The sequence below is a fragment of the Bos indicus genome, chromosome 14, assembly GCF_029378745.1.
Source record: "Bos indicus isolate NIAB-ARS_2022 breed Sahiwal x Tharparkar chromosome 14, NIAB-ARS_B.indTharparkar_mat_pri_1.0, whole genome shotgun sequence".
NCBI classification, from domain to species: Eukaryota; Metazoa; Chordata; class Mammalia; order Artiodactyla; family Bovidae; genus Bos; species Bos indicus.
In genome coordinates, this window is record NC_091773.1 from 68573196 (window position 1) to 68598005 (window position 24810).

Below are 24810 nucleotides of genomic sequence, written 5' to 3' on the forward strand. Positions count from 1 at the left end.
CCCAGAAAGAGCCCTTAGAGATTATCTGATGCAACTCCCTCCTTTTATGTTAAAGAAAGAGTGTCAGAAGAGTAAATGATATGTACTAGACCATACAGCTGAAGCCTGGTTAGGTTCCCCTCGCCCTCAGCTCTGCTTGTTAAGGAGCCCTGAATAAGTCTTACTGTGACTAACCTGTCTCCATGCACCTTGCTTTACCTGAAGGAAGCGTGGGATTTCCCGAGTTCCCTGCTGGTTTGCACACCTGTAATCAGGGCCTACGAGTAGTCACCACCTTGGAGCATGTGCTGCACACAGCTTGTCCTTCCTCATGAACAAATTTGTAGGAACTGATCTCCTACGTTCGGCCTTGGTTCTCAAATTTGCACTGCTGGTTGACAAGACCACTGAACTTTGTTGCTGGAAGATTCGAGCTTTTCAAAGGAAACTTTACCCAGGCTAACACGTTCATCAGTATTGTCTGATGTTTTTTAATAATGAATGATCAAGACCTTCCTAATCAAAACCTCAACTAGACCTGAGCTGATTTCTAATACCCTGTCACAAATCATGTTCTACGCTGCAGTGCTAATGTAGGAACAGGTACCACGTCTGCAACTTTGTTGGATGCTACAGAGAGGCCAAAACCCATAGAACCCTTCTCATCTTCTTTCATTTAACAGCCCAAACAGAGGAGTCTGTCAAAAGAAGAGATCCTTTAAGAATTTCCCTCGCCAGTCATCTGTGGTCTCATCTCTAGGTCTTCTACTTAGGAACTTTTTGGACAAAGGACCACAGACCTGTTGGTGGTTGCCATTTCAGAAGGTATTTTCCTAATATGATTCCTAGGCATGATCTGATAACTTACCCCAAACCCTTATTGGGGCATGAAGCTCAGCTCCTGAGTTCCAGTCCTGTAATTGACGATGCCAAACTTCTGTTGTGTCCCACATGTTGCTGTGACTGTCTATTTTTATAGGATAACTGCTCCTCAGTGCCTAAGTTTGTGGTTTCCTCTGCTGTAAGTAACTACAGAGGAGAAGAATATAAGACAAATACAGTAAGGCTGCTTGTTTTGACCAAACTGGCAATTAATTAAGTCCATGTGGTTAGAAGTTGCAATCAACATTTGCAGCAAGAGCAGCATCTTCTGGATAAACAGAAGAAATGAAAAGAAACGGATGGGGAAAGGATCTGAAATCTTGGTGCAGAGGCTTCATGGCTGTGTATCCAGGGACTCATATTTATTTCCAGGTGTATGCAAGAAACTCTCAGATGGTAGGAGCTAACCAGCATTGATGTATGGAAGAGTAGGAGGAAAGCTTTAATTATGTCTATCCTCAAATTTGAGATGGAGATGGAAATCTCAGCACCTGGTTTGTTTCAGAGGGAGTGGGATGAAGGACCACCTCCATTCTGTTCATGCGTGTGCCTTTCTAGAGAACTGCATTTGCAGCAGGAATTCCTGTGAGCATGAAAGAATCCCCAGGAGAGGATTCCTTTCCTGTAGCACGTGTTGCATGAGAGTAACATTGAGATAGAATTGAGAACAGAGGTTGAAAAGGCAAGGCAAGCATATTGAAGAGGAGCTATGCCAAAGGCAGATGTGGCTGGCTATTTATGAGAGTGAGACCACCAATCCCCCTTCCCACTGCCTTCTTTAGAGGCATTCTGCTAATTGTAGAGGCAACTCCTGGAAGAAATTCCTCTTTTTATTTATAATTCCAATTGTTTGAGAGACTGAGTACACACACACACACACACACACACACACACACACACACACACAGCGTCTCCTCTCATTACAGGGACGCTCATTCTCCTGGCCTCCACTTTGGAGCAGGGACAGTGCTCAGCCTTCCTGGTGAGCCCTATTCATGCTGTTCAGTCCTGCATCTTCACTGGAAGGACTGATGCTGAAGCTGAAACTCCAATACTTTGGCCCCCTGATGCAAAGAAGTGACTCATTGGAAAAGACCCCGATGCTGGGAAAGATTGAAGATGGAAGGAAAAGGGGACGACAGAGGATGAGATGGCTGGATGGCATCACCGACTCGATGGACATGAGTTTGAGTAAACTCCGGGAGTTGGTGATGGACAGGGAGGCCTGGCGTGCTGCGGTCCATGGGGTCGCAAAGAGTCGGACACGACTGAGCGACTGAACTGACTGACTGACTGACTCATGCTGTGTGGTGGCCTTGTGCCCTGTCCCTGTGGAGCAGTTGCTGCAAAGCAGTGCACAGTTCTTCTTGGGGCCGTGACTTGTTTTTCTTTCATTTATTTTACTTCCTATATTCTTCCTTAAATGAAAAAAAAAAATCTTGGCATATGGCCTATCTTAAAAAAAAGGCTGTTCTGGTTTCCATTTCTAAGAGAATTTTGGCAGCAAAAGTCACAGTGCTGGATATTTTACTGCATGTATCAATCAAACCCAGTGCATATGGAAACAGGCCTATCTAGATAAACTCTCAGAGCAATCGCTGTTCACAAGAAGCCATTTCAAGAAAAGGATTTTCCAACCCCAAGTAGAGCACAAAATAAGGCGATAAGGAACGGGCAAAAGGAATGACTCAATGACCAAGAGGAATGGTACACTTTTCTAGTTCATAAAAATAACAATAATTACTCAGTGGCATTCAGGTTTGATAAACCTGATTTTTTTTTTTAAGTCAGGAATCCACTGTGTGCAAGTCCAGACACCAAATTCAAACCACTTTAGTTAAAAACAATGGGAATTTATTTTAAAGATTCTTGGCTCTCTCAGGGAATCTAAGGAAGGGTTAAAGGCTTCGGCTACAGAAGAGGCCAGCATGCAGATGGCGCCCCATTACAAGCGGAGTCATCTCTCGTGGTGCTGTCTGCTTTTGTCCACGTGGCAGAAACAATGGCAGGAGGGTCCCTCTTCACCTTTGAGAAGAGACTGATCTGACTCCTTCAGTCCCTCGTCCAAATGTGCACCGTGGGACTTCCTGATGCAGGCGCTCACCTCAGAACAACCAGCTGTAACAAGAGAGATGGGACACGCGATTGGCCTTGCTGGTGCCAACCTCTGGGTCAATCCACTGGTTGGGGAGGGCAAGGGTCATATTGCATGAAAGTTCCCACTTTAAGTGTGTAGATCCAGAAAAGACAGAGCAGAAAATAGGTGTGGTCTACAGAGTTCAACACTATTTGGAGAGCTGCCTTTCAGTGTTTGTTTTCCTTACAACTTTGCTGGCTATAGGAAAATAATATGTTTCTTTGACTTAGTATGGAATGGAACCCATGTTTGTGTTTGTGCCTGGAGGATATTTTTGGCTCTAGGAGGTTAGGCTCACACTCTCCCCAGAGTGAGCTCTGATGGCATTAAATATAGGCCTCAGTAAGAACCAAATACAAACGAATGCTAGCCAACATCATGGTTTGAAGAGTATTATGTTTCTTCTAATTAAAGGCTCTTAGGCAGCAGCTGGGCTGAGAAAATGCTCGAATCAAAGATCAGCATCTTGTAGCATGCTGATTTTCAGTGAACCGTGAGCTGGGATTCATTGCCACACACCTCTTCCTGAGACTTGTGAGAGTCATTGCCCTCTGCTGTTCCTGTCTTCACTAAAGTGCGGCCAACATACTACGTTCTCAACACACTCCATTCCCCCTCTGACTCTCTGCAAACAAGCATGCCCCTGCTGGTATACCCGTTTGAAAGCTTCTGATTCCTAGCTTGAAGATTATCAGGGTGACTGGTTAATTATTTCCAATTTGCTTTATTGTAGTAACACTCATTAAAATTATTGAAAGCAATGCAATATTCCAACAATGTCAGCAGGAATATGGGTCAAGGTCTTTTATTCGATGGGAAGAATTTTCATTAACCTAATTACACGCAGAATCCATACAACTATGGCAAGGTCGAAGCACATTGAGAGTTCTCAACTACTTCTACTGCCTACATTCACAGGTAATACAATCACACTTCTAAGGAGGAAGTGGACAATCAGAGGCATGTGAATCAACAAAGGAAAGAAATCAACAAATGGCTTGAGAAAATACTGTGAAATATAAGAAATGGTAAATGGTTCATTAAAGATAAAAAGAAAAAATTTTCGTAAGATTAAAAACAGTTAACTAAAGGGATCCAAAGTAAATCTTTGAAGGCATCTGTTTTGTGTTCTCAATAAAATTCTCAAAAATGTGTCCTTTATCAAACAAAAGAGGAAGGAGAAGATGATAAGACAATAGACGAAGATGAAAAGAGAGCTGCTTAGGCTGTAGGAAGAGATTTTAAAAGCTCAAAAGATAAAGGTAGTAAAGAAATGTAGATGCTTCATACATTTCTAAGTTGCTATCATAAATTTAAACAGTTGTAAATGATCTTCTTTATAGTGTACTATGACCATTTGTATTTTAAAACAAAATTATTTATTTATTTAAATCATTATTTAAAAAGTGTCCAATGTGATTTAAATGGCTTAATTATTTCTGTGATGACCATCGTCTACTTTAAAAAAATACTTGAACAAACTCATCTTTAAATGGTGGAAATTTAAAATAGTTCCACACATTTTCAGTTCACTTTTCCCTTTTCTATAAGATTTATAGCAATATAATGTAATTTATATATGGATTTTCTCAGTTAATCTTCATATTTTTAATACTAGAAATATGAATATACATTTAAACTTAAACTTTAAAAATTTTCTATAACCACAAGCTCTGAAAGTTACACAAATTTTTTCTAGTTTCAGCTGTCATTAAGTTATTGATTCCCAACAGATCAAAATAATATAAATGTATCACACATTTTGCTAGTTATTAACCATATGAAGTATGATTTTATTTGGAATGCAGTTTTAACGAGATGGTTAAGGCTATTTATCTTTTGTCAGTCAGTTCATATGGTCATGGATGAATGTTACTTATTGTTAGAATGATAAATAATTCAGCATCCATTCCATTTGCTATTTGTATAGATGAAAATGAGGCAAATTTTGTTTGCATCAATAAGAATTTTTGTTATACAATGTCATGCATGCTTTCAATCCCGTCTCTTTTGTACACCTAAAGGTCACATAACTACAAAAGATAAAAGTTATTTGAATTATCTAGCTTCTGATAAATCCATAATTTCTTCTCATAATTTTGTTGACAACAAAGAATCAGAGGCCAAATGACAGGCAGCATGATGTGCTACCCAGTGATTCCAGCGCTTTCCTTTATTGACATCTACACCAATGTCTCAAACTATTGCCTTGTTTGTCACCCTGGAGGTTTTTAAATTCTAGGCCAATGTGCCTGTTTCAGTTATTAGAGTAACTTCCCTGAATCTCAGAGACATAAAACAATCACTTTGTTGTGTTTACAGATTCTGTGGGTCAGGAATTTGGTCAGGGTGCAGTAAGGTCTTATTCTCCTCCATAATGTCTGGGGTTTCAGATGGGAAGAATCAAAGATCAAAGGTTTGGGTGACTCGAAGGCTTGGGACTGGAATTATCTAGGAGTTCCTACACTTCCATGTCCAGTGTTGGGTTGGATGACTAAAATATGAGCTCTGCTGAAAATGTCCATCAGAGGGCTTACACACAGCCTCTCCATGTGGCTTGGGCTACAATATGCTTGTGTGTGCTTAGGCTACAACATGCTACAAAACAAGCTGCCCGGGCCAGAGCAGCAAGACTTCTTACAGGACTAAAGGCCAGAGCAAATATCCCAGCAAACAAAACAGAAGGTGCTTTTTCTTTTATGACCTTACATTGGAAGTCATCCCTTCTATTGGACTCTGTTGTTCAAAGCTGTCATAATCTAGCCCAGATCTAAGAGGAGATGAAGACTCCACCTCTTTATGGGAGAAATGCTGATGAACTTGTAGCCATTTAGAAAGATTGCCCTGACACCTTATTAAGATTTGGAAGAGTGAGAGATTTGTTTCTTTTCTAAAGTGGGAGGAAGGCAATTATGAAAAGAAAGAAGAACCTCATAATATCTTGACTGTATGTCTTTTCCTAGGTAGACCAATTTTAGGAAAATTTACATGTAGAAGCTGAGCTTCTGGAAACTGATTCTGTTAAAACCGTTCATCTCTCATACATATATAATATATTGAAAAGTGTTTCCATACAACCAAGGTTACGTGCACATTAGTTTGACTATCCCTACAGCAGTTTTGACAAACCTGATTTGGATGTAGCTTAGTGTAATTTTTAAATTATGCAAACATTTCACTATCGAATGTACAGCAACAACAAAAACACAAAAATTTCTTTAAAATAAAAGAAGAAAGAAGCCTGGTATTGAATTTCTCTTTTGCAGTATTAAAAACTAGAGGACAGTGTAACATGAAATACAGGACTTAGAAGGAAATGGTTGAGATTTAAGCATTCTGTACTCAGCAAATTGTTGCATATGAAAGAAATTCCAAGATAAAAAAGAGCAGGGAAAATAAATCACTTATGTATCTTTCAGAAAGAAACATTCAAAAACATTAATTGAAGATATGTTTGAGCTCATCAAGTGAGTATAAGAATAAAATCTCAAGAATGGGTAAATTAGGAATGACAGCTTTGGGGGTGGCTGCATAGCTTTTGAATCTTCTTGAATCCCCACATAAAAACAGAGAGAGTATATACATAGAAAAGCAAAGTCATGGAAATAACTTACAGAAAAACTAAGTGACAATGTATCTCTAAAAATCAAATATAAATGAGAGCGTTATAGGCAGGAAGGCTAGGGGTCTCCAAATGGAGGAATTGGGCTGCAAGTGTCAAGCGTTTTTTTTTTTCTCTCTCTTAATTGGCAGGAGAAAACAAACTACAAGTGTCAGATGCTTTTTTTCTGCTTCTCTACATAAAATTAAAAGGAGGTTTTTTTTTTAAATTTCTGTGTTGCCGTGATGACACCTGGTTCCCCCAAACTTAACTTTTCTCAAACCTTGAGCTAACCAGTGTATTTTTCTTATGGAAATGTTTTTCTTAAGCTATGTTAATGAGCTATGTATTTACCTTAGACTCTGTCTTTCTTCAAGTCGGTTCCACCTAAGACTCAGAACCGAAAATGGCTCAACAACCCAGTATGTTTTACCAATGGAAATGCTCTCTTAAGTTATATTGGTGACGCTATGTATTTCCTTGGAAATCTGTCTTGCTTCAAGATTCATGTCAATTGTTTTATGCCCTGGGATGACTCACCTTGCACCAATGTTATCTCAAAATGTATGTTGTGGGTGAGGGGCCTGGTGCCACTCTCTGAGTTTTGAGACATTTCCTTTTCCTAATTAGTAGCTTGCTAATAGGAATAAAACTTCTTGCTAAAAACTAGCAAGGGGGCACTGTTTTTGCCCCCTTCTGATGTATATACCAGAAGCTTTCTCTATCTCTTTTATACTTTAATAAAACTTTATTACACAGAAGTTCTGAGTGATCAAGCCTCATCACTGGCCCTGGATGGAAATCCTCTCCTCTGAAGGCCAAGAATCCCGGCATCTTTCATGGCTCAGTGACAACCTTTCATAAGTAAGTGGTAATAAACTGTCACAGCCACATCTGTGTTAGAGAGCAAAGGGATCTATCTGTGAGTGGGAGAACACATAGCCCAAGTCATTCACAGAGAGGGCAATACAGCTGATTTGAGAAACCAGATGAAAGTGGAGAGACTTTTTGCCACCATGGTAACGGATGAGTAGGAGGGGGCTCATGAATCGGTGCACGCTAAGCTGTTTCAGTCGTGTCCGGCTCTGTGTGACCCTATGGACTGTAGCCCACCATGCTGCTCTGTCCGTGGGATTCTCTAGGCAAGATTACTGGACTGGGTTGCCATGCCTTCCTCCAGGGGATCTTGCTGACCAAGGGATCGAACCCAGGTCTCATGTCTCCTGCATTGGCAGGCAGGTTCTTTACCACTAGCACCACTTGGGAAGCCTGCTGTAAGCCTAAAGTGCCTGAAGCAGGGTACCTCATGGAACGTCAAAACAGACCCCCCTGGACTCCTTTTTAGGCTAGGTTTCCACACCAAGGACACACTTTAGGGGAGAGAACTGTAGAAGCAATAGAGCCAGGAGGGTTTAGAAAATGAGCCACCATATTTTAAAATACTATATAAAAACAATAGAAGTGCTTGTTTGGCGCAGCTGGAAGAAATCTCTGAACCAAGCCTCCTTCTAAAAGTTCAGGAAAACGAAATTCACGTGAAAATGAGCAATAGAAAAGTACTGAGGCCAAATGCTATGTAAAATTATTATAGGAAAAAAAAAGAGATTAAAAAGTAGAATAACATCCCACAGACAAAGAAAGCATGCCAGAATGACATGTTCAACAAACAGATAAAACTGTAATGAGTTATTTCAAAACAAACTAAAAGGATAAAGAAAGCGATACAGGCATGAAAGAATAACATTAATAAGAGTTAGAAAACCTAACCAAAGAGATGACAGATTCACCAAAGAATTAAAAATACAGGAAAAACATCATTTTAGAAATGACTAAACTAGAAGAAAAACAGGAATGAATAAACACAACAGATGTCTAAGGTGAAATAAAACATGAAAAGGAGGGAACATGAAAATCAAGAGGAAGAAAGAGACAAAAAACAAAAGGTTGAAAGAAAACGGCAAATATTAAAGTTAGGAAAAGGGGATCTAAAATATTGATAGCAGATGTCTCTAATGAAGGAAAGGGAAGGAAAGGAAGAGAAAGATAATGAAGTCTGTAATTCAAGGATATTTTGCTGAAATAAAATGATATTTTAAATAACACATTGAAAGAATATATTGCATTCTTAAGAGGAGGTGCCTGTACCAAGACATATTCTAATAGAATTATTAAAAATTTCAGACAAAAAAAATCCTTGAAGAATCTAGACAAAAATAGTAAGTAACTTACAGGGGAAATGAAACTAGATTATCATTGGACTTTTTGACATTAACACTTATGTCAGAATAAATGAAGTAACATATTTAAGATAGTCAAGGAAAGAAATACAAGCCAAGAATTTTATGTCCAAAAAAATTGGCTTTCAAATATAAAGGATACAGAAACTGTTATCAACATTCAAGAACTCAGGAAATATTGTTCCCATGAGATTTTACTAAGGAATCTACAAGAAAACAAGTGTCAGACAAGCAATATGACTAGTGAGACTTCAACCTAATGACTCGTAGTAAATATTAAACACTTATTTACTTGCAGAAATAAGACCAAATGAGGCTTAAAAGGAAGAAATTATACTACACAATGGCAAGATGGTATGAGAATACAGATAATTCAATCATCCAATCATTTAAATCGTGGAGGACAAGAGGCAAACACATGCAAACAGAAATTCTTAACTGTTTTCGGGAATTATGATTGGTGGTGGTAATATTATGTTGTGGCTTCCTTGGTGGCTCAGACAGTAAAGAATCTGCCTAAAATGCAGGAGACCCAGGTTGGATCCCTGAGTTAGGAAGATCCCCTGGAGAAGGGAATGGCTACTCACTCCAGTATTTTTGCATGTTGTTACTCTAAGACATTCTATTCTAAGTCATTTCTTTCTCCAGGGGATCTTCCCAACTCAGGGGTTGAACCCGGGTTTCCTGCATTGCAAGCAGATGCTTTACCATCTGAGCCACCAGGGAAGTGTAAATATTCCAAGACTGTTGTATGTGAAGAGTGGGTAAAGCAAATGAGTAACTGTGGGATATTCTATAATCCTTTGTGTTTTTGAGAACTAGGATTGTTAGAATGGAGTAAAAGAAATACAGATATCATATAGAAGAGGTTAAGCAAAAGTCTCACGGTTTTAAATTTGAATTATAAATATCAGTATGTTCTTTAAATGCATTTTAATATATGTAAAATATACACATATTGCTGTTGTTCAGTCACTAAGTTGTTTCTGACTCTGTGACCCCTTGAACTGCAGCACACCAGGCTTCTCTGTCCTCCACTATCTCCCTGAGTTTGCTCAAATTCGTGTCCACTGAGTCAGTGATGCCATCCAACCATCTCATCCTTTGTCTCCCCCTTCTCTTCTTGCCCTCAACCCTTAGCATCAAGGTCTTTTCCAATGAACCTGCCCTTTGCATCAGGGGGCCATAGTATTGGGGTTTTAGCTTCAGCATCAGTCCTTTCAATGAATATTCAGGGTTGATTTCCTTTAGGATTGACTGGTTGGATCTACTTGTTGTCCACAAGTAGACCCTTGTCTACAAGGGTCTTCTTCAGCATCACAGTTCGAAAGCATCAATTCTTTTTTGCTCAGCCTTCTTTATGGTCTAACTCTCACATCTGTACATGACTACTGGAAAAACCATAGCTTTGACTATATGGACCCTTCTTGGGAAAGTGATGTCTCTGCTTTTTAATACATTATCTAGGGTTGTCATAGCTTTTCTTCCAAGGAGCAAGGGTTTTTTAACTTCATGGCTGCAGTCACCATCTGCAATGAATTGGGAGCCCAAGAAAATAAAATGTCACTGTTTCCACTTTTTCCTCATCTATTTGCTATGAAGTGATGGGACCAGATGCCATGTTCTTAGTTTTTTGAATATTGAGTTTTAAGCCAGCTTTTTTCACTCTTCTCTTTCACCTTTATCAAGAGGCTCTTTTGTTCCTCTTCATTTTCTGCCATTAAAGTGGTATCATCTGCATGTCTGAGGTTTTTTATATAATCCTCCAGCCCAACATTTCCTATGATGTACTCTGCATATAAGTTAAACAAGCAAGGTGACAATATAAAGGCTTGATGTACTCCTTTCCCAGTTTTGAACCAGTCCGTGGTTCCATGTCTGGTTCTAACGGTTGCTTCTTGTCCTGCGTACAAGTTTCTCAGGAGGCAGATAAGGTGGTCTGGTATTCCCATCTCTAAGAATTTTCCACAGTTTGTTGTGATCAACTCAGTCAAAGGCTTTAGCGTGGTCAATGAAGCAGAAGTAGATGTTTGTTTGAAATTCCCTTGCTTTTTCTATGATTCAACGGATGTTGGCAATTTGATCTCAGGTTCCTCTGCCTTTTCTAAACCTATCTTGTACATCTGGAAGTTCTCAGTTCACGTACTGATGAAGCCTAATTTGAAGGATTTTGAGCATAATCTTGCTAGCATGTGAAATGAGTGCAATTGTATGGTAATTTGAACATTCTTTGGCATTGCCTTTATTTGGGATTGGAATGAATATACACATATACTTAAATATAAAATTGTTTTTTATATCATTCTAGATAGCAAGAAAACTGTCAAAAATTAGTAGAATATAAAAATAACTTTCACAGTCAATTAAAAGAAAATCTTATCAGTCAAAATTAGAACATTTTGAGTTTTTTAAAATACATTTTGCAAGTATGAGTGTTAAGTCACTTCAGTATGTCTGATTCTTTGTGACCCTATGGACAGTAGCCCACCAGGCTCATCTGTCTATGGGATTCACCAGGCAAGAATAATTGAGTGGGTTGTCATGCTCTCCTCCAGGGGATCTTCCCTAGCAGAACCCATGTCTCTTATGTTTCCTGCAGTGGCAGGTGGGTTCTTTACCACTAGTGCCACCTGGGAAGCCCCCAAACCACTTTATTGAGATACAATTAGCATACAAAATTTAGTTTTATTGAAGATAAAAATTGTAGTAGATCAAAATCCATCTAATATTTCTAAATTCTTGGAATATTTTTGACAAACCAATTGGTCACCTACTGAAGATGACAGGGAACCTGTTCATTAACTTGAAAACTAGGTGAATAAAAGAAAGGAATGAAGAGTCTATCTTGTATGAACTGCTTCTTTCTGTATCAGTTGTATTACAGAGTAATCAAATGGCAAATGAGGGCAAACACCTTCTTATAAAATTATTTCCAGGTAATAAATGAAAACAAAATGTTAGAATTTAATGTTATCATACTTCAACCTATAATGCTGATCACAAATGGCTACTAACATCATAAGAGGATAAAATCAGACATTATATGCTTCTGATTGTCTTACCAGTGGGATTGAATTTGCCTCTGGATCCAGCTGCTCACGTGCAGGAGACACAAAGGCTGGAAAACATGTTGAACTACACAATAAATGTGTGACCAGCAAAAACAGGCTGTGGGAAACTTGGTAGTTTAAAATCTTTGGTTCTTCATCCCATTAATCATAAGGAAAATAAATAATGAAGGGAGAAAATGAAGTTAAAAAGACTTAAAAGACAGATGGTGGTTAAGAAAAAAGGGTGTGCACTTGGGTGAGAAAAATCCTAAAGAAAATTATTATAACAAAAGTCTGGATGCAGTTATCTTTTGAAGGCGAGATTAGGAACTGGGACTGGAATGAAACACATGGAGAGTTTTCTGGGGTATTTGATAAGATACTGTTTCAATCTTTGAGTCTGAAACATTGATTAAATTATATGCTATGCTATGCTATGCTAAGCCACTTCAGTCGTGTCTGACTCTTCGCGACCCCATAGACGGCAGCCCACCAGGCTCCCCCGTCCCTGGGATTCTCCAGGCAAGAACACTGGAATGGGTTGCCATTTCCTTCTCCAATGCGTGAAAGTGAAAAGTGAAAGTGAAGTCACTCAGTCATGTTCGGCTCTTTGCGACCCCATGGACTGCAGCCTACCAGGCTCCTCCGTCCATGGGATTTTCCAGGCAAGAGTACTGGAGTGGGTGCCATTGCCTCATATGGACTACTGGAATTTTGTACCTCCTAATCTCCCTCAGCTATTTCTTTTCTCCCCCTAGCTCTGTCCTCTCTGGAAATCACCTGTGTATTCTCTGTATCTGTTTTGCTATGTTTGTTCATTTTCTTTATCTGCCACATGTAACCGAAATCACATGGCATTTGTCTTTCTCTGTCAGACTTATTTCACTTAGCATAGTATCCTCTAGGTCTATCCATGTTGCTGCATATGGTATTATTTCATTCTTTTTAATGGCAGAGCAACATTTCATTGTGGGCTTCCCTGGTGGGTTAGTGGGAAAGAAACTGCCTACTAATGCAGGAGATGTGAGTTTGATCCTTGGGTCAGGCAGAGCCCCTGGAGAAGCAAATGGCAACCTACTCCAGTATTCTTGCCTGGGAAATCCCTTAGACAGAGGAGATCGGCAGGCTACAGTCCACGGGGTTGCAAAAGAGTTGGACAGGACTTAGTGCCTAAACAACAACATTTCATTGTAGTATATACATCTTCTTTATCCATTCATCTATTTGATGGGCACTTAGGTTGCTTTCATATTTTGTCTATTGTAAATGATGCTGCAATGAACATAGGGTGTGTATATCTTTTCTTTGGATAAATACCCAGAAGTGGAATTATTGGATCATATGGTAGTTCTATTTTTACTTTTTTGCGGAACCTCTATACTGTTTCCCATAGAGTCTGCACCACTTTACATTCCCACCAATAGTACATGAGGCTTCACTTTTCTCTACGCGCTTGCCAAAACATTCTGACAGGTGTGAAGTGATAGCTCACTGTGGTTTTGATTTGCATTTTCCTGATGATTAGTGATGTTGAGCATGTTTTTATATCCCTGTTGGCCATCTGAATGTTTTCTTTGGAAAAACATCTATTCAGATCCTCTGCCCATTTTTTAATCAGGTTGGCTTTTTTTTTTTTTGATGTTGAGTTGTATGAGTTCTTTGTATATTTCAGATATTAATCCTAAATGAGATGCGTTAATTGCAAATATCTTCTCCCATTTAGTAAGTGGCCTTTTTTGTATTATTGTTTCCTTTGCTGTGCAAAAGCTTTTAAGTTTGATATTGTCCCATTTGTTTAAAATTGCTTTTGTTTCCCTTGACTGAGAAGAGATATCTGAAATACTAAGGCTGATATCCAAGAGCTTAGTGCCTATGTTTTCTTCCAGAAGTGTTATGATTTCAGGTCCTACATTTAAGTCTTTAATCCATTTTGGACTTATTTTTGTGCATGGTGTGAGAGAATAGTCCAGTGTGACTCTTTTGCATATTGCTGTCCAGTTTTTCCAAAACCATTTATTGACGAGGCTTTCTTTTCCCACTGTACATGCTTGCCTCCTCTGCCATAGATTAATCGCACATATCCATGTGTGTTCTCTTCTGGGCTCTATGTTCTGCTGCATTGATCTGTGTGTCTGTTTCTGTGCCAGTATCATAATGTACAGTGTGGGAAATACAGTCAGTAAGTACATAAAATCTTTGTATAGTGACATACCGGACATGAATTTGAGCAAACTTCAGAAGATAGTGAAGGGAAGCCTGGCATGCAGTAGTTCATGGGGTCACAAACAGTTGAACACAACTTAACAGCTAAGGAACAACAATGACAACACGGTGAGATATTGTAACTAAACTGATCTCGGTGATCATTTTGAAATGTATAGAAATACCTATAACAGGAGCTAATATAGTGTTGTAGGTTAATTATCCTTCAAATACAAGCAAACAAACTCATAGAAGAAGAGATGAGATTTCTGGATACCAGAGGAGAGGGGTCAGGGGAGGAAGAGTAGGATGAAAGCAGTCATAAGTTGAAATTATAAGGTAAATAAGTACTAGGGATATAATATACAATAGGATAAATATAATCAATACTGCCATATGTTATATATGAAAATTAACAGATCAAATTCTAAGAATTCTCATTACACACAAAAAATTTGCTTTCTATTTCTTAAATTTTGTATCTATGTGAGATGATAGATGTTCACTAAACCTATTATGATATACATATCATAAGAATGATTATGATAATCATTTTGTAATGTGTATAAGTCAGATCATTATGCTGTACACTTAGCAATAGGTTGAGAGATGGAGAAAGATTTATTTGTTTTAGGGAATTGGCTCATATACTTATGGAACCTTGGTGGTCTTGTCTGGGTAAGCTGGCAGGCTGGAGACCTAGGGAAGAGCCCATGCTGCAGTACTAGCCTGAAGGCTGTCTGCTGGCCTAATTCCTTCTTGCTCAGGGAAAGTCAATTTTGTTTTATAAAAGCCTTCAGCTGATTGGAGGAAGTCCACTTGCATTAAGAAGGGCAATCTACTTTACTCAAAGTTCACGATTTAAATATTAATCTCATTCAAAAAACCATTTTTTCAGAAATATCTGGAGTACTATTTGACCAAGTATCTGGACACTGTGGCTCAGTTGACACATAAAATTAACCATTATGTATGGCTAAAAATAAAATAATAAAAAGTTGGTAAATGTAACTGAAAGGGAGAAATGAGACAATGATAAACCAAAATTAATTTATTTAAAATTATCTATTTCAGACAAGTTGAAATTAACTTCAAAAACATCAAATGGAAGACAAATCATTTTATGTTGATAAGCTTTAAATAAACAAAAAAATATTACATTTACAAAGAGGTTTTGAACTTAACAATATTGAAATATAAGCAAAAACACATGTAAAAATAAATCTTAAAAAATTTATATATGCTATTAGAAATCATCAGAAAACACAATAATAATGAAAGAGTTTGTAAAGAGCAGTATTGCATAGGAACCTGGAATGTCAGGTCCATGAATCAAGGCAAATTGGAAGTGGTCAAACAAGAGATGGCAAGAGTGAACGTCGACATTCTAGGAATCAGCGAACTGAAATGGACTGGAATGGGTGAATTTAACTCAGACGACCATTATATCTACTACTGCGGGCAGGAATCCCTCAGAAGAAATGGAGTGGCCATCATGGTCAACAAAAGAGTCCGAAATGCAGTACTTGGATGCAATCTCAAAAACGACAGAATGATCTGTTCGTTTCCAAGGCAAACCATTCAATATCACAGTAATCCAAGTCTGTGCCCCAACCGGTAACGCTGAAGAAGCTGAAGTTGAATGGTTCTATGAAGACCTACAAGACCTTTTAGAACTAACACCCAAAAAAGATGTTCTTTTCATTATATGGGACTGGAATGCAAAAGTAGGAAGTCAAGAAACACCTGGAGTAATAGGCAAATTTGGCCTTGGAATATGGAATGAAGCAGGGCAAAGACTAATAGAGTTTTGCCAAGAAAATGCACTGGTCATAACAAACACCCTTTTCCAACAACACAAGAGAAGACTCTATACCTGGACATCACCAGATGGTCAACACCAAAATCAGGTTGATTATATTCTTTGCAGCCAAAGATGGAGAAGCTCTATACAGTCAGCGAAAACAAGACCAGGAGCTGACTGTGGCTCAGATCATGAACACTGTATTGCCAAATTCAGACTTAAATTGAAGAAAGTAGGGAAAACCACAAGACCATTCAGGTATGACCTAAATCAAATCCCTTATGATTATACAGTAGAAGTGAGAAATAGATTTAAGGGCCTAGATCTGATAGATAGAGTGCCTGATGAACTATGGAATGAGGTTCGTGACATTGTCCAGGAGACAGGGATCAAGACCATCCCCATGGAAAAGAAATGCAAAAAAGCAAAATGGCTGTATGGGGAGGCCTTACAAATAGCTGTGAAAAGAAGAGAAGTGAAAAGCAAAGGAAAGATATAAACATCTGAATGCAGAGTTCCAAAGAATAGCAAGAAGAGATAAGAAAGCCTTCTTCAGCGATTAATGCAAAGAAATAGAGGAAAACAACAGAATGGGAAAGACTGGGGATCTCTTCAAGAAAATCAGAGATACCAAAGGAACATTTCATGCAAAGATGAGCTCGATAAAGGACAGAAATGGTATGGACCTAACAGAAGCAGAAGATATTAAGCAGAGATGGCAAGAATACACAGAAAAACTGTACAAAAAAGATCTTCACGACCCAGATAATCACGATGGTGTGATCACTGACCTAGAGCCAGACATCCTGGAATGTGAAGTCAAGTGGGCCTTAGAAAGCATCACTATGAACAAAGCTAGTGGAGGTGATGGAATTCCAGTTGAGCTATTCCAAATCTTGAAAGATGATGCTGTGAAAGTGCTGCCCTCAATATGCCAGCAAATTTGGAAAACTCAGCAGTGGCCACAGGACTGGAAAAGGTCAGTTTTCATTCCAATCCCAAAGAAAGGCAATGCCAAAGAATGCTCAAACTACCACTCAATTGCACTTATCTCACATGCTAGTAAAGTAATGCTCAAAATTCTCCAAGCTAGGCTTTAGCAATATGCGAACCGTGAACTTCCTGATGTTCAAGCTGGTTTTAGAAAAGGCAGAGGAACCAGAGATCAAATTGCCAACATCCGCTGGATCATGGAAAAAGCAAGAGAGTTCCAGAAAAACATCTACTTCTGATTTATTGACTATGCCAAAGCCTTTGACTGTGTGGATCACAACAAACTGGAAAATTCTTCAAGAGATGGGAATACCAGACCACCTGATCTGCCTATTGAGAAATTTGTATGCAGTTCAGGAAGCAACAGTTAGAATTGGACATGGAACAACAGACTGGTTCCAAATAGGAAAAGGAGTTCGTCAAAGGTGTATATTGTCACCCTGTTTATTTAACTTATATGCAGAGTACATCATGAGAAACGCTGGACTGGAAGAAACACAAGCTGGAATCAAGATTGCCAGGAGAAATATCAATCACCTCAGATATGCAGATGACATCACCCTTATGGCAGAAAGTGAAGAGGAACTCAAAATGATGAAAGTGAAAGTGGAGAGTGAAAAAGCTCAACATTCAGAAAACGAAGATCATGGCATCCGGTCCCACCACTTCCTGGGAAATAGATGGGGAAACAGTGGAAACAGTGTCAGACTTTATTTTTCTGGGCTCCAAAATCACTACAGATGGTGACTGCAGCCATGAAATTAAAAGACGCTTACTCCTTGGAAGGAAAGTTATGACCAACCTAGATAGCATATTGGAAAGCAGAGACATTACTTTGCCAACAAAGGTCCGTTTAGTCAAGGCTATAGTTTTTCCTGTGGTCATGTATGGATGTGAGAGTTGGACTGTGAAGAAGGCTGAGCACCGAAGAATTGATGCTTTTGAACTGTGGTGTTGGAGAAGGCTCTTGAGAGTCCCTTGGACTGCAAGGAGATCCAACCAGTCCATTCTGAAGGAGATCAGCCGTGGGATTTCTTTGGAAGGAATGATGCTAAAGCTGAAACTCCAGTACTTTGGCCACCTCATGTGAAGAGTTGACTCATTGGAAAAGACTCTGATGCTGGGAGGAATTGTGGGCAGCAGGAGAAGGGGACGCCAGAGGATGAGATGGCTGGATGGCATCACTGACTCAATGGACGTGAGTCTGAGTGAATTCCGGGAGTTGGTGATGGACAGGGAGGCCTGGCGTGCTGTGATTCATGGGGTTGCAAAGAGTCGGACATGACTGAGCAACTGATCTGATCTGATAAGAAGTTGATGGATTAAGTAAACTAAACATAATTTTAAGTACTATTAAATATTTAATTAATAAAATATTAATTAACTAATAATATACTTTTTACTAATATTATTAAAAGTTATCAATTTAACTTTGTGTCCTGCCATCAAAAAATACACATATAGAACATTTATAAAAAATGATCTTATTTCAGATCATAATGAAAAGCCCAATATATACCAAGTTAAAATAACTTTGGTGGGCTATTTTCTTTATCTACAAGGCAACAAAATTAGAAACTAATGGCATACATTTTAAAAGACAAAAACAGAGGAAACTATACATTTGGGGAGAAAGCTGCTGTCCTAAATAGCTTGATCAAATATTTGTAAATTAACAATAATGCAAACAGTTCATAACAAAATTTAAATGATTCAGCAAAAGCTGTATTCATACTCCCAATCATACACATATTTTCCCCTCAATCAAATAAATATTATTCAGGCGTTTTTTGGATGAAAGCAAGTCCAGTTTGAACCAGCTGGATCTATAAGAGAAATTTATTGGTCCACAAATGGGAAGAATGGACATTGCTAGGGAGGGGTCAGTTTTCCCAGGATGTCCCCTATTTGTCCTGTCTGTCATGTGTCAGCTTCATTCCTGCCTCCTGCAGAGTGAATGTCTACAGGAAGTGGCAGGTGTTGCATCAAGTTTTCACCTTTCCCACCACAGAAGAAAGGCTCCCTCCAAGTCATTCCTACTTCTGCCCCAAACTTCCCTTAACCATTTTCTTCAGTTCCAATTTGAATAATCCTGAACAGGTCTCTGAGCTAGCTTGAGTCAGATTCCTGCCTTTTGGCCAATCTCAACCACGAGAGAAACAGGTTCATTCTAGCTCCTATTCAGAACACTTCTTGAGAGAAGTAGGAGCAGATGTAAAGCTCTCCCAAAGAAGGTGGATGTTCTTTCAGAAAGAAGAGACAGCAGCCTGGCCAATGGAAGTTCAGGCTCACTATAAAGAAGAGTGAAAACATATTCAGCTGAAGAAGCTAATAAAAGAAAAATAAATTTTAAAAACAAAATAAAGAAAAGTAAAAGAAATTTAAAAAGAAATAATAGGTAAGAAGGAAGTATGGGTCAAAACAAAAGACAGTAGCAGGGTGAAAAAAATATGCCAGGCAATTAGGGAGCAAAAAAGTGAGAGATTACAATATTAGTATCAATAGATACTAAAGCATAGTATTAGATTATTACAATATTATATATTAAATTATACTATATTGATTTTAAAGTTATATTGTTATTGTTCAGTCCTCTCCCATCAGGACACTTCCATAAGCCTCTTATCCTTATCAGAGGGCAGACAGAATGAAAACCACAATCATAGAAAACTAATCAGGCTGATCACATGGACCACAATCTTGTCTAACTCAATGAAACTATGAGCCATGCCATGTAGGGCCACTCAAGATGGACAGATCATCGTGGAGAGTTCTGACAAAACGTAGTCCACTGAAGAAGGGAATGGCAAACCACTTCTTGCCTAGATAAGCCCATAAACAGTATGAAAAGGCAAAGAGAAATGAAACTGAAAGGTGAACTCCCCACATCAGTAGGTGGCCAATATGCTACTGGAGAAGAGCAGAGAAATAGCTCCAGAAGGAATGAAGAGGGTGAGCCAAAGCAGAAAAAGCTCCCAGCTGTGGGTGTGTCCGGTGGTGAAAGTAGAGTTTAATGCTGTAAAGAGCAATATTGCATAAGAACCTGGAATGTTAGGTCCATGAATCAAGGTAAATTGGAAGTGGTCAAGCAAGAGATGGCAAGAGTGAGCATCGACATTTTAGGAATCAGTGTACTACAATGGACTGCAAAGGGCAAATTTAATTCACATGTCCATTATATCTACTATTGTGGGCAAGAATCCCTTAGAAGAAATGGAGTAGCCCTTATACTCCACAAAAGAGTCTGAAATACAGCACTTGGGTGCAAACTCAAAAAATGACAGAATGATCTTAGTTTGTTTCAAAGGCAAACCATTCAGTATCACAATAATCCTGTCTATTCCCCAACCACCATGCAGAAAAAGCTCAAGTTGAATGACTCTGTGAAGACCTGCAAGACGTTCTACTCTAACACCATAGGAAAGATGTCCTTTTCATCATAGAGGACTGGAATGCAAAAGTAGGAAGTCAAGAGATACCTGGAGTATCAGGAAAGTTTGGCCTTGGAATACAAAATGAAGCAGGACAAAGGCTAACAGAGTTTTGCCAGGAGAACGCACTGGTCATAGAAAACTCTCTCTTCCAACAACACACGAGATGACTGTACACATGAATATCACCAGATGGTCAATACAGAAACCAGATTGATTATATTATTTCCAGCCAAAGATGGAGAAGTTCTACACAGTCAGCAAAAACAAGACTGGGAGCTGACTGTGGCTCAACTGCTTATTGCCAAAATTGAAGAAAGTAGGGAAATCCACTAGACCATTCAGGTATGACCTAAATAAAATTCCTTATGGTTATACAGTGGAAGTGACAAATAGATTCAAGGGATTAGATCGGATAGACAGAGTGCCTGAAGAACTATGGACAGAGGTTCATGACATTGTACAGGAGGCAGGGATCAAGACCATTCCCAAGAAAAAGAAATGCAAAAAGGCAAAATGGTTGCCTGAAAAGGCCTTACAAATAGCTGAGAAAAGAAGAGAAGCCAAAGGCAAAGGAGAAAAGGAAAAATATACTCATTTGAATGCAGAGCTCCAAAGAATAGCAAGGAGAGAAAAGAAAGCCTTCCTACATGAACAATGCAAAGAAATAGAGGAAAACAACAGAAAAGGAAAGACTAGCAATCTCCTCAAGAAAATTAGAGATACCAAGGGAACTTTTCAAGCAAAGATGCGCACAATAAAGGACAGAAATGGTATGGACCTAACAGAAGCAGAAGATATTAAAAAGAGGTGGCAAGAATACACAGAAGAACTATACAAAAAAGATCTTCATGACCTAGATAACCACGATGGTGTGATCACTGACCTAGAGCCAGACATCCTGGAATGCAAAGTCAAGTGGGCCTTAGGAATCATCACAATGAACAAAACTAGTGGAGGTGATGGAATTCCAGTTGAGCCATTTCAAAACCTTAAATGATGATGCTTTGAAAGTACTGTACTCAATATGCCAGAAAATCTGGAAACTCAGCAGTGGCCACAAGACTGGAAAAGGTCAGTTTTCACTCCAATCCCAAAGAAAGGCAATGCCAAAGAATGTTCAAACTATCACACAATTGCACTTATCTCACATACTAGCAAAGTAATGCTTAAAATTCTCCAAGCTAGGCTTTAGCAATATGCGAACCGTGAACTTCCTGATGTTCAAGCTGGTTTTAGAAAAGGCAGAGGAACCAGAGATCAAATTGCCAACATCCCTTGGATCATCGAAAAAGCAAAAGAGTTTCAGAAAAACATCTACTTCTGATTTATTGACTATGCCAAAGCCTTTGACTGTGTGGATCACAACAAACTGTGGAAAAATCTTGGATGGGAATACCAGACCACCTGACCTGCCTCCTGAGAAATCTGTATGCAGGTCTAGAAGCAACAGTTACAACTGCACATGGAACAACAGACTTGTTCCAAATTGGGAAAGGAGTATGTCAAGGCAGTATATTGTCACCACAAGGCAGTATATTGTCACCCTGATTATTTAACATATATGCATAGTACATCATGCAAAATGTCGGGCTGGAAGAAGCCCAAGCTGGACTCAAGATTGCCAGGAGAAATATCAATAACCTCAGATACGCAGATGACACCACCCTTATGGCAGAAAGCAAAGAAGAACTAAAGAGCCTCTTGATGGAAGTGAAAGAGGAGAGTGAAAAAGTTGGCTTAAAACTAAACATTCAGAAAACTAAGACCATGGCATCTGGTTCCATCCGTTCATGGCAAATAGGTGGGGAAACAATGGAAACAGTGACAGACTTTATTTTTTGGGGCTCCAAAGTCATTGCAGATGATGATTGCAGCCATGAAATTAAAAGATACTGGCTCCTTGGAAGCTATGACCAATCTAGACAGCATATTAAAAAAGCAGAGATGTTACTTTGCCAACAAAGGTCTGTCTAGTCAAAGCTATGGTGTTTCTAGTATTCATGTATGGATGTGACAGTTGGACCGGAAAGAAAGCTGAGCACCAAAGAACTGATGCTTTTGAACTGTGGTGTTGGAGAAGACTCTTGAGAATCCCTTGAACTGCAAGGAGATCAAACCAGTCCCTTCCAAAGGAAAGCAGTCCTGAATATTTATTGGAAGGACTGATGCTGAAGCTTCAATAATTTGGCCACCTGATGCGAAGAACTGACTCATTGGAAAATACCCTGATGCTGGGAAAGATTGAAGGCAGGGGGAGAAGGGGACGACAGAGGATGAGATGGTTGGATGGCATTACCGACTCAATGGACTTGAGTTTGAGCAGGCTCAGGGAGTAGTTGGTGATGGATAGGGAGGCCTGGAGTTCTGCAGTCTGTGGGGCTGCAAAGAGTCAGACATGACTGAGCGAATGAACTGAACTGAACTCAGCTGCTCAGTCATGTTTGACTCTTTGTGACCCCACGGACTGCAGGACACCAGGCTTCCCTTAGTTTGGTCAAACTCTTGTCCATTGAGTCAGTGATGCCCTCCAACCATTTCATCTTCTGTCATCCCCTTCTCCTCCTGCTGACAACCTTCCCAGTATCAGGGTCTTTACCAATGAGTTGGCTTTACCAATGAGTTTGGCCACATCAGGTGGCCAAATTATTGGAGTTTCAGCTTCAGAACCAATCCTTTCAATGAATATTCAGGATTGATTTCTTTAGGATTGACTATTTTGATCTCCTTGCAATCCAAGGGACTCTCAAGAGCCTTCTCCAATGTCACAGTTCAAAAGCATCAATTCTTTGGTGTTTAGCCTTCTTTATGGTCCAACTCTTACATCTGTACATGGCTACTGGAAAAACCATAGCTTTGACTATATAGATATTTCTTGGGAAAGTAATGTCTCTGCTTTTTAATATGCTGTCTAGGTTTGTCATCACTTTTCTGACAAGGAGTAAGAATCTTGTAATTTCATGTCCGCAGTTACCGTCTGCAGTAATCTTGAAGCTCAAGAAAATAAAGTCTGTCTCTGTATCCATTGTTTCCCCATCTATTTGCTGTGAAGTGATGGGACGAGATGCCATGGTCTTCGTTTTTTGACTGATGAGTTTTAAGCCAGCTTTTTCACACTTCTCTTTCATCTTCTTCAAGTGGTTCTTTAGTTCCTCTTCACTTTATGCCATAAGGGTGGTGTCATATGCATATTTGAGGTTATTGATATTTCTCCTGGCAATCTTGATTCCAGCTTTTGTATCTCTCCTTGCTATTCTTTGAAACTCTGCATACACATGAGAATATCTTTCCTTTTGTCCTTTGCCTTTAGCTTCCCTTCTTTTCTCAGCTATTTGTAAGGGCTCCTCAGCAACCATTTTGCCTTTTTGCATTTCTTTTTCTTGGGGGTGGTCTTGATTACTGTCTCCTGTACAATGTTACAACCTCTGCCCTTTTTCCTTCAGACACTCTATCAGATCTAATTCCTTGAATCTATTTACCACTTCCACTGTATAATCATAAGGGGTTTGATTTAGGTCATACTTGATGGGCTAATGTTTTTCCCTACTTTCTTTAAGTCTGAATTTTGCAATAAGCAAGTTCATGATCTGAGCCACAGTCAGCTCCCAGTCTTGTTTTTGCTGACTGTGTAGAACTTCTCCATCTTTGGCTGGAAATAATATAATCAATCTGGTTTCTGTATTGACCATCTGGTGATATTCATGTGTACAGTCATCTCGTGTGTTGTTGGAAGAGAGAGTTTTCTATGACCAGTGCGTTCTCTTGGCAAAAACTCTGTTAGCCTTTGTCCTGCTTCATTTTGTATTCCAAGGCCAAACTTTCCTGATACTCCAGGTATCTCTTGACTGCCTACTTTTGCATTCCAGTCCCGTATGATGAAAAGGACATCTTTCCTATGGTGTTAGTGTAGAAAGTCTTGCAGGTCTTCGTAGAGTCATTCGACTTGAGCTTTTTCTGCATGGTGGTTGGGGAATAGACAGGATTATTGTGATACTGAATGGTTTGCCTTTGAAACAAACTAAGATCATTCTGTCATTTTTTGAGTTTGCACCCAAGTGCTGTATTTCAGACTCTTTTGTGGAGTATAAGGGCTACTCCATTTCTTCTAAGGGATTCTTGCCCACAATAGTAGATATAATGGACATGTGAATTAAATTTGCCCTTTGCAGTCCATTGTAGTACACTGATTCCTAAAATGTCGATGCTCACTCTTGCCATCTCTTGCTTGACCACTTCCAATTTACCTTGATTCATGGACCTAACATTCCAGGTTCTTATGCAATATTGCTCTTTACAGCATTAAACTCTACTTTCACCACCGGACACACCCACAGCTGGGAGCTTTTTCTGCTTTGGCTCACCCTCTTCATTCCTTCTGGAGCTATTTCTCTGCTCTTCTCCAGTAGCATATTGGCCATCTACTGATGTGGGGAGTTCACCTTTCAGTTTCATTTCTCTTTGCCTTTTCATACTGTTCATGGGCTTCTCTAGGCA